General features: G+C 46.9%; 1 long non-coding RNA gene across 1 annotated transcript; it reads left to right on the top strand.

Annotated features, from left to right (window-relative positions):
• Window positions 1-332: 332 nt before the first annotated feature.
• On the top strand, window positions 333-2417 carry LOC140598145 (uncharacterized). The gene is made up of 3 exons (XR_012000268.1): window positions 333-545; window positions 631-1120; window positions 2078-2417. It is a non-coding gene; the product is annotated as an uncharacterized lncRNA (long non-coding RNA).
• Window positions 2418-10114: the final 7697 nt, after the last annotated feature.

Here is a 10114-nt window from a genome sequence, read left to right as displayed (position 1 = left end):
TCTGGAGGGTCTGCAGGTAGGGAAAGCAGCTTGAAGAAGTTCCCATTTAAAACCAAGACCAAAAAAAAGAAAAAGAAAAAGCCAAAAAAAACAACAATAAATAAATAAATAATAAATAAATAAATAAATAAATAAATAAAGTTATTACATAACATACCAATATATTTTCTTAATGTTGTATGTTATATATAATATTAATATTATATGATACATAATGCTAATATATAAATGCCCAGTAATATATTATTATTAACATATATTAATATAATGTCAAGAATATAATACATTATCAATATATTATTTATTGCAATGAATACTTATCCATGTTACAGGGGTTGGGAGGAAGGAGACACGTTCAGCCTCAAGGGCCAGAGAGAGCATGATGGTTTCTGGTGAGGGCAAGTAGCTGGAGGCGTGGGCAGGAGCAAGGGCTTCCCAGCCCCATCATGTCCCACTGGAGATCTTGCCCGGACGAGACTAAAACTGACGGATGGCTCCCACTGGCCATTTGAGAGCACGTCCCCCGCCGGCCAAGCCCGGGGAAGGTGGGTGCATTTCAACTGCCCCTCAGCCCATCTGTGCCCTGTTCAGGCTCCGACTCTCCTCTTGTCTGCTCTCTTCATCCTCCAGATTTAATGTCTCTTCCACGCGACTCAACCAGCCTCACGAGCCGCAAAAATCATCTGGTACTGGTACTGGCTGGCAGCTTCCTGGCCCGATGACGCTAACTGTTGGGGATGGGACTCGGCCACCAGGCCCTGCAGCGCCCTCCCCATCCCTGACCACCCAGGATGGCCCGACCGGGCGGCCTGCAAGGAAATGAATTCCTGGCCGGAGGGAAACAACAAGAGGTTTCTAGCCATCTAGATTTCACATGAACAACTCAAGAACTCGAGACTGGACATGAGACTGGGCGTGAAAGCCCCTCCTGGGGTGCCAGGGATTCGAACTTGCCTGTGATGGACGTGGTCACCTGGACGGCTTCGCACAGGTGCGCTCTCGCACTGCCAGTTACACCTTCCCACTTAGAGGACTGTATTACTCAGCACGACAGGCGGCTACCAGAGAAAGCGGTGGCAGGAAGGGAAGGTGACCCTTTCTTCACTAAGCGAAGGAAGAGGTATGAATCTGGGGACCCCAGTCTGGCCCTGATTGAAGGTAAATCTCCAGCTGATCAGAAGGCTGTAGATACCAGGAGAGAAGCCTCAACAGGCAGCTGGACTGCGTGAGGAAGAGGGAAATTAGAGAGGGCACAGGGGTGCTGAGCAGGGACAGGGCTCGGGGAAGAGGAAGGGGGGTGGCTCTGTCCTGCCCAGGCGACAGAAGCAGGGAGGGACCTGTAGGAAGCGCTCTGCAGCCAGGACAGCGCCCCACCGCCCACTCCAGGCTCCCAGCCCCACGTCCCTAATGAGCTCGTTATTGCCACACAGGAAGTATCGATGGCTTCTGCTCAGTGAGGAAAACCTGCTTTAGGTTATGTGCAGTCTGGAAGCTTCTCACGTCCCACCACAAAAGCTACTCTCGTAAAAAGCACTCTCATCCCCGCAATCTATAGAGACAGAGTCCATGCAGATGTCAGGGAGAGATAGCACCCCCCACCCGCCCCTGTCTAGCAGTTTCTGCAGCGAGCAACCACTGAAAGAAGCAAGCCCCTATGAACTGAGAGCTCTCTGCAATTAGTGCAAGGGCCTCGGGCCAAGGAAGGACAGAGTGGTGTAACCAGGAAACCAGGGCGCCCCTGTGTGTACCCAAAAAATCCCCTCTTCCTCCTGCAGGTCGAGGGAGAGAGCCTGGCCGGCCTGGGAGGAGGCGACTGGGGCAGAAACGGTGGGGGAGAAGGATGGTGGCTGCAATTTTTGCACTAGTGATGGACGTGAGTTTAGCAAAGAACAGACAGTGGATGCCTTAGTCCCACAGCATTACTGTCTCCATAGCGCTGAGCCCTGCCCTACAAGCTTCTGTAAGGCCTAAGCAAGGCAGCTGTGCCCGCTCATTGTCCAAGGAGAGAACGCAGAAAGCATATGTAGCTGCTGGGTTAGCTCAGCAACACTCCACCCTCATTTCCCTTGGGTTCCAGCCCACAGGCCCTGGAGATGCTCTCACAGGAAGGAACTACTGGGGGAATGGGACCCGGTGACCACGCCAGTTACAGAAGGAACCATTCCAGTGTGACACAGCAGAAGACACAAGAGGATGGGTAATACAGGACAAAGAAAACTGGGAGGAGGAGTTGGGGAAGTTGGGGAAGAGGTTTTTAGCTTCTGTAAAGTCATTTCTTCAGCCACACCCAATTAAAGGTGTCATTAATCCCCTAAAATGGAGGCATTTTAGCTTATGCCACATTGGATGCTTCTGGAAGCTGATTGGGTGGATACCACATTTGGATGTTATTGATACAATACAAATTGTTTAGCTGACTGGATCCAGTTCTCATTCCACATGGGGAGTTAGTCACTCTCAATACAGCTTTTGATGACCCCTATACAAGTCAGGATTAAAGAACCCACTAAAGCTCTGGGGGTGCACAGAACTGACACGGTCAAGATTACAGTGTTCTGAGGGCAAATTCCAGGTAAGTAGTCCCTTTTATCAAATGTATCCTTGTAGCTCCCTGCATATGACACCTGTCACAAGAGCCAATTTACCTCAGACCACTGGGGTGTCACACGTAGCTTACACTGGAAAAGGAAAAATTCAGAGATTTCTTTGAACTGGTTTGGGGCCAACTTTTAGATGAGGACAGAAATGAAACCGAGTTCACTTCATCTGGTGTTAACATGAACGTTAACGTGCCAAATATCTGAATCACTGACTAAAAATGAGAACAAATTGGAGAACTAAAGGGTGTGACTGGGAGGAAGAATGATGCCGAAGAAAAGGATGTAAGAACATGAGGAACTCATGTTGCCAGCTGCTTCCCTAATGGACAAGAAATATGAAGAGCACACAGGCAGGCATTCTGGAGCATGAGGGCTTTTTGGTTTTGTTTCTGTTTTTATTTTTAAAGATTTTTATTTATTTGAGAGCAAGCAAGAGAGTGCCCAAGCAGGGGGAGCGGCAGGCAGAGGGAGAGGGTCAAGCAGACTCTTCAACTGACAGGGAGCCCGATGCGGGGATCCATCCCAGGACCCTGGGATCATGATCTGAGCTGAAGGCAGATGTTTAACAGACTGAGCCACCAGGTGCCCCTGTTTTTGTTTTTTTAAAGATTTATTTATTTGAAAGAGAGAGAGGGAGAGCATGAGCAGAGGGAGGGGCAGAGGGAGAAGGAAACTCCCATCTGAGTGAGGGGCTCAACTCAGGGCTCAATCTCACAACCCTGAGATCATGACTTGAGCTGAAAGCAAAAGTTGGACTCTCAACAGACTGCACCCCCCCCTCACAAGTGCCCCTTGGAGCGTGAGATTTTAAGAGACCTTCAACAGAGATGCCTGGTGGCTCAGTGGTTGAGTGTCTGCCTTCCACCCAGGGCATGATCCCAGAGTCCACGGATCGAGTCCCGCGTCAGGCTCCCTGCAGGGAGCCTGCCTCTCCCTCTGCCAGTGTCTCTGCCTCTCTCTCTCTCTCTCTCTCTCTCTCTCTCTCTGTGTCTCTCATGAACAAATAAATAAATAAATCTTAAAAAAAAAAAAAAGACCTTCAACAAAACCATCCTTTTTTGGGCCACTATATCTTCCTCCACCCTCCAAACAATTCCTGCTGGTGAGAGGCGTGTTTCCAGTAATTCCTTAAATTCATTCAATCTTTCATCTCTGGCATCGTAGATGTGAGGATGGAGGGAATAAAATAAACATTTGGTTCCCACAGACCCAAGAAGTACAATCTACTTCTCTTAAGGCATCTCTGTTCTGTTTTCCTAAAGACGGCAGAGGAATCCCAAGAAGCTAGAATGTGCCCTAAAGGAGCCAATTTAAAGCGTTGCATCTACTTAGTTCCTAGGATTCTAGGTTGGAAGAAGTTTTATTCGTGAACCTTGCACCAGCTGTAGCTGCCCCATTTTTCCACATAGTTTTTTCTCTGCAACCAGAAAGTATAAGTAAAAGTATATCCCAAGCAAGAAACATTTAACAAGGTAAGACTTTAGAACTGCTCTGGTTAAACCTTGCTCTCCAAAAATTCTGCTGCAAGAAAAAAAAAAATACAGTCCTTTCCTAAAACTGATCAGTATTCACGTGATTCCCATCAAAATCTGAGCAAGTTTCTTTGCTGGCCTTGACAAGTTTATTCCAAAATTGATGTGGAAAGGAAAAGGCTCTAGGATAGCCAAGACAATGTTGAAAAACAAGAATGAAGGGGAGAAATCACTCTTCCAACATTAAGGCCTTACGTATAACTACAGTATCAAAACAGCATGGAGGGAAGAGGCACATAGATCAGTGGAACGGAATAAAGAACCCAGATCTAGAGCCACACAAATATTCCCCTGACTAGTTTTGATAAGGGAATAATAGCAATCCGATGGAGGAGAAATAGCCTTTTCAATAAATGATGCTGGAAAAATTGGACCCAAACCCCACACCTAATACAATAATTAACTCACAATGGATCATGGACTCACATGTGAACATAGAACTGTAAAATTTGTAGAAAAGTACACAGGAAAATATCTTTGGGATCCAGAGCTAGGCGGAGTTCTTAGACTTGACCCTAAAAACATGATCTATCATAGAAAAAATTTACAAATTAGACCTCATCAAAATTAGACACTTTTGCTCTGTGAAAGACTCTGTAAAAGGGTGAAAAGAAAAATAAGAGGCTGGGAGGAAAGATTTATAAATCACGCAACCAACAAAGGCCTTGTGTCTAGAAGACATATAAATAACTCTAGAAACTCAACATTTTAAAAAAATGGATCCAAGCATCCTTCAGCACCACATTTCAGCATGTATTCTTTTTTTTTTTTAATTTTAAAAAAGATTTATTTATTTATTTTGAAAGAGAAGGGAGCAGGGGAGGGGCAGAGGGAGAGGGAGAAAGAGAACCCCAAGCAGACTCCCCACTGCGTGCAGAGCCCAATGAGGGACTTGATCTCATGACCCTGAGATCATGACCTGAACCCAAATCAAGAGTCAGGCACTCAACCAACTGAGCTAGGCCACCTGACTTAGGATCTTGGGGGTTTGATAAAATGCAAACTTCTGTTCTTCACTTCAGAAATTCTGATGCCATAGATTTGAGTGGGGCCTGAGAAATCTTTCTTTCTTCCTTCCTTCGCTCCTTTTAGAAATCTGCCTTTAAAACAAGCTACTCAGGGATGCCTGGGTGACTCAGTGGTTGAGTGTCTGCCTTTGGCTCAGGTGGTCCTGGGACTGAGTCCTGCATCAGCCTCCCTGCGGGGACCTGCCTCTCCCTCTGCCTGTGTCTCTGCCTCTCTCTTTGTGTCTCTCATGAATAAATACATAAAATCTTAAAAAAATAAAATAAAACAATTTACTCAGGGTATCTGGCTGGCTCAGTTGGTAGAGTATGCAAGTCTTGATCTCAGGGTCCTGAATTTGAGCCCCATATTGGGGGTAGAGTTTACTTGAAAGAAAGAAAAAAGAAAGAAAGAAAGGAAAGAAAGGAAGAAAGAAAGAAAGAAAGAAAGAAAGAAAGAAAGAAAGAAAGAAAGATAAAAAATCAACAATGAAAAAATAAAACAAGCTCCTCAAGAGATTTTTTTAAAATTATTATTATTAAAGTTTAAGAACTCCCACAACTATTCAATCTAGTGAACTATGAAGGAAGAGCCACATTGGGAAGGAAATCGGGATTGGGCCACTTGTGCCCTGAAGAGGCAAATAAGAACAGGGACTATTAAAAGACTAACAACAAACCACAAGTGTTACAAAGAATTTCTAAGGAGCAACGACTCTTGATTTATCGGATGTAAATGAAATGATGAAGTGGCCCTCCCCACACTCTCAAGTATACAAGTATTAGGAGAACTTGCAGCGTATGGAGAGGCTTTAAAAAAAAATCTCATAGCCATGCTGCTCGAGGGGCCTGGTGTTCGGAAAGCGCCTGTGAGAGCCCAGGAAAGACCGTGTGCTCTGAGGTTGGGCATGTACTTTAGCCAGTTGGGGGACACTCATGACCCAGCTGAACCAGTGTTTCTGGGCCTATGGGCGGCCCGCAGCCAGGGACCCCAGCTATGAGGGGTGACGGCCTGCCTCCGGCTTCTCCAGCATCACTTTCTCTCGCCACCCTTCCCACTCACTCCCACACAAGTACACATACACACAGGTCTAGAGATGAAAGAGCAGCTCCTCACCAACCCCCCAACAATCCACGTTTCTGCCTTCACCGTTGTGCTTCCAACCCTTCACACGTGGCCAAAGGAGAGCCCAAGGGTAAGGCAACATGACCAAGTGCAGACACAGGTTGAAGCCAGGCGCCTGAGCAGCTGGTGAGTAAGAGGGCTGTCCCCACATCTCGGGGAAATGTGACAGAGGCCAGCCTGGCAAGGAGATAGAGAAAACTGCCAGGGGAAGGTGAGGCAGGTAGCTGTTAACCCCTCAAAAAGGGAGGTGGCCTTTAGAAAGACCTCGACCAGCGCACAGAGCTGCTGGCAGGGCGGAGAGGACGCAGACACCTGCGTCTCAGGTTGGGAACGGCCCATCTTCGGCTCCAGGCCCTGAGATGGCCTTTGCTCTGCGAGCCTGCTGCCCAGTGGCTTTTCAGTGGCTTTTCGGTCCGCACAACCCACGCCCCTGAGCTTTCCAGCCTTTGCTCACTGGCGTCTCGCATCTCGGCTGGATCAAAACTGATGGGAGCTAATTAGTGCTGAGGCAGAGATGCCAGTTCACTTCCCTTCACCTCATCATTTGTTTTCCTTGTTTCCCAGAGGCATGCTTAGGTGCTCCACGCTCTCCCAGGCATGCACACGTATCTACACGTGCACAAGCCCCCTCGCCCCCCCCCACGTGCACCTGTATGCGTGTATATACGTGCACACATATTTACACGTGCACCACACACTCGTGCGCACGGGCCCAGGCCGCTCCAGCCGCGCGCGGGCTCCTGCAGGGTCTCTAACCTGGGCGCCCGGGCACCTGGGACAACCTCACGCCTGAGTTTCCCGGCTCCCCCGGCACCTGCAACCCGCAGGTCATACCTCCACCTTCCGCCCCGTTTCCAGCCACTGTCAGTGGAGCCGGAGACCTTCCAGCCCTGCGTGTCCATGAAAAGCGACTATTGGAGACCCAAGCCCCGACGTTCCAGGGCCTCGCCGGACCGTCAGCGCCCCTGCGCCCCAGGCTGGCTCGGCCGAGGCGGGGAAGCCCTCTGGTGGCCGCGGCCGATGTGACAACAGGCTCCCAGGCTCGGTGCTGTGGGGACGGCGCTCCCCGTGAAGACACAGTCTGCGAAGTCCCTGCGGCCTAAATGCACCCTCCCCGTCGCCCCCAGAGCCTCCTAGTCCCCAGGCCCCACCAGGTGCCCGCAGACAGCTGTCCCCGGCCCGCCGAGCTCTGTCTTCGCGCCCAAGCTAGGTGGGCCCCCGGGGACCCTGGCCTGGACACTCAGGGGAGGTCCCCCGAGCTCTCTGCTGAAGGCTTCCAGGCTCCGATGGCGTCTCTCTGGTGGAGATGGGCCAAAGGGACCCTTCCTTGAGAAGCACCCCCGTCTCAGGACAGGTTGGGCAGCATTGGCACACACAGGCTGGAGCTGTCGTGCCCTTCCCCGACCGTGCTGGTGCTGAGCCACTTTCTGGAGGTGTTGTTCCTCCAGGTACCCTGTTCCCCAAAGGTACCGCGCTCAGGAAAAGATAGAGAACCACGAGCCTTCTGGGCAAAAGTTCCAGCATCCCAGCCCTCCACCGTGTGGCCTCGAACGTCCTTTCTAGCCTTAGTGTTAAGTATAGTGTCCGGGTCAGGGGCTAGAATTAGACGGCCTGGGCTAGAACCCCAGGTCCCCAACTTATTGGCTATGTAACTGTGTGGAAGGTTCTAAATCCTTCGTTTCTATGCAAGGTGGTTGATATTTTATTTTTTTTACGGTTTTATTTTTTTATTTATATATATATTTTTTGGTGGTTGATATTTTAATGAGGTAGCCTGTGTATCGGCCTTAGCCTGGTGCTAAGTGACAGCTGTCACTAGTACTCCTCGGTCAACAGGCCGACTGATCTGCTCACAGGTAGGCACGTGCTTGCACTTTCCATCTCTGCACTTTGGCTTGTGACACTTTATTTGCCTGGAATGTCCTCTCCCTGTTCTCTAATGTCAAGACCTCACCTGTTCTGCTGAGCCCAGCTCAAATTTCTTCACCTGCTTAGGGAACTGAGCTAATCCTGGACTTAGGAACCTCACGCGTTATTGTGAGAGGAAACAAATACTTTGTGATAGTGCACCGTATACACGTATACGTGTGTGTCAGAGACAAATGTCCATGATATTTTATTGCTCGTACATTCTACAAAATTAGATAAAGCCTTATAATGTGTAATCCTGCATTACCAGAATAGTTACTCAAATTGTTTTGACATTTTACTTCTCTGTGTAACTACATAATAAATGTCATGAGGATAAAAGCTCTGTTTTATACTTACATTCTCCATAGAACGTATCTTACATGATACTTTCGCTATATTAGGTACTCAGTCCTCATTTCGTTAAGAAGTAACTGCATCTTTTATAAGAGTAGTAACATATGTCCTTGTCTCTTAAAGCAATTTTCCATTCATTATCTCATGAGCTTTGATGATCTAACTTCTACAATATCCCTAAAAGAAAAGCAAAGCCTAGACCTATTTCATAGGGAACTTCTTATTGGAAGTCTTGCAAGCAGGTTGTGTTATTTATATGTGTTATATCACAATAACACAATCTCCAAATGGAAAGATCAAAAAGGGCGGGGGGTAAATTTTTTCAAGTATGCCTATACTGCGTTTATTTACAAATCATTTGGAATTTAGCCTATAAATTATATTCTGAAGTCTCAAAACACTTTCACTGTACATTTCAAAAATAATTGGTGTCCCACAATGACGTACCACTGCATACCCATTAGAATGGCTAAAATATATGTAAAAAACAAAATTGACAATACCAATCATTGACAAAGATAAAGAGCAACTATGACTTTCACACAGTGCTGGTTGACTTGCACAATGGTATAGCTGCTTTTGGAAACAACTTGGTAGTTTCTTATAGAGTTAAACGTTACCCATATGAACCAGCAAACACATGTCCAGGTTTTTACCCTAGAAAACTGCACACTTATGTTCACACAAAAACTTGTACACTCATGTTTATAGTCGATAAAGATAAAGAACAGATTAGTAGTTCCCAGGAATTACGGGTGGGAGAGGGTTTGGCTACACAGGTGCAGCATAAGAGAATTTGAGGAGGGGGAAAGGGATGAAAATTGTCTACATCCTGATTGTGGTAACAATTACACAAATCTATGCATGTTAAAAGGTCATAGAACTATATACCCAAAAAAGTAAAGTTAGCTGTATATAAATGTAACAGTAAAACCATGTTTTTAAGAAAATTCGGAAGCAAAGTTCAGGAAAAAATGAATGGTGTCAATGAATTCAATATAAAGATATTGATCACCTGTTTATGTATAAGGCACTGACTGGGGTAGGCAAAAAGGGAACCAGACCCTAGTGATAAAGGAGTTCTAGGAGCAGTCGCTTTGACATCTGCTAGAGCTAAGATTGAACCCCTGGTCTCTAATCTCTTATGAAATGTGTGTTCTTAGGGAGGTTCCCTAATATCTTTGAACTTTAGTTTATGAGGATAATAAAACACTGAGTATAGACACAGTAAGAGGTTGAAAAATGATAACCATTATTATCCCCATAGTGTTGCTAATGCTAAAGCTGGTGATGTCAATAAAAAAAATCATTTTTATGCTCTGTGGCACCTGGGTGGCTCAGTTAAGCCTCCAACTCTTGGTTTTGGCTCAGGTCATGATCTTAGATTTGTGAGATCCAGCGAGCCCCCCACACCCACCCCTGTGTTGGGCTCTGCTCAGCAGGAGTCTGCTTCTTTCCCTCGCCCTCTGCCCCTCTGCTTGCATGTGTGCGAGCGTGCGCACACTGTTCTCTCTCTCAAATAAATGAATCTTTTTAAAAAAATAATGGCTTTAAAAAAATGATGGCTTTACCTTCAAAATACACTCA

Source organism: Vulpes vulpes, chromosome 3 (genome assembly GCF_048418805.1).
Source record: "Vulpes vulpes isolate BD-2025 chromosome 3, VulVul3, whole genome shotgun sequence".
Taxonomy (NCBI): domain Eukaryota; kingdom Metazoa; phylum Chordata; class Mammalia; order Carnivora; family Canidae; genus Vulpes; species Vulpes vulpes.
Note: the sequence above shows the minus strand (reverse complement) of the source record. Positions and strands in the feature narration are given on the sequence as shown.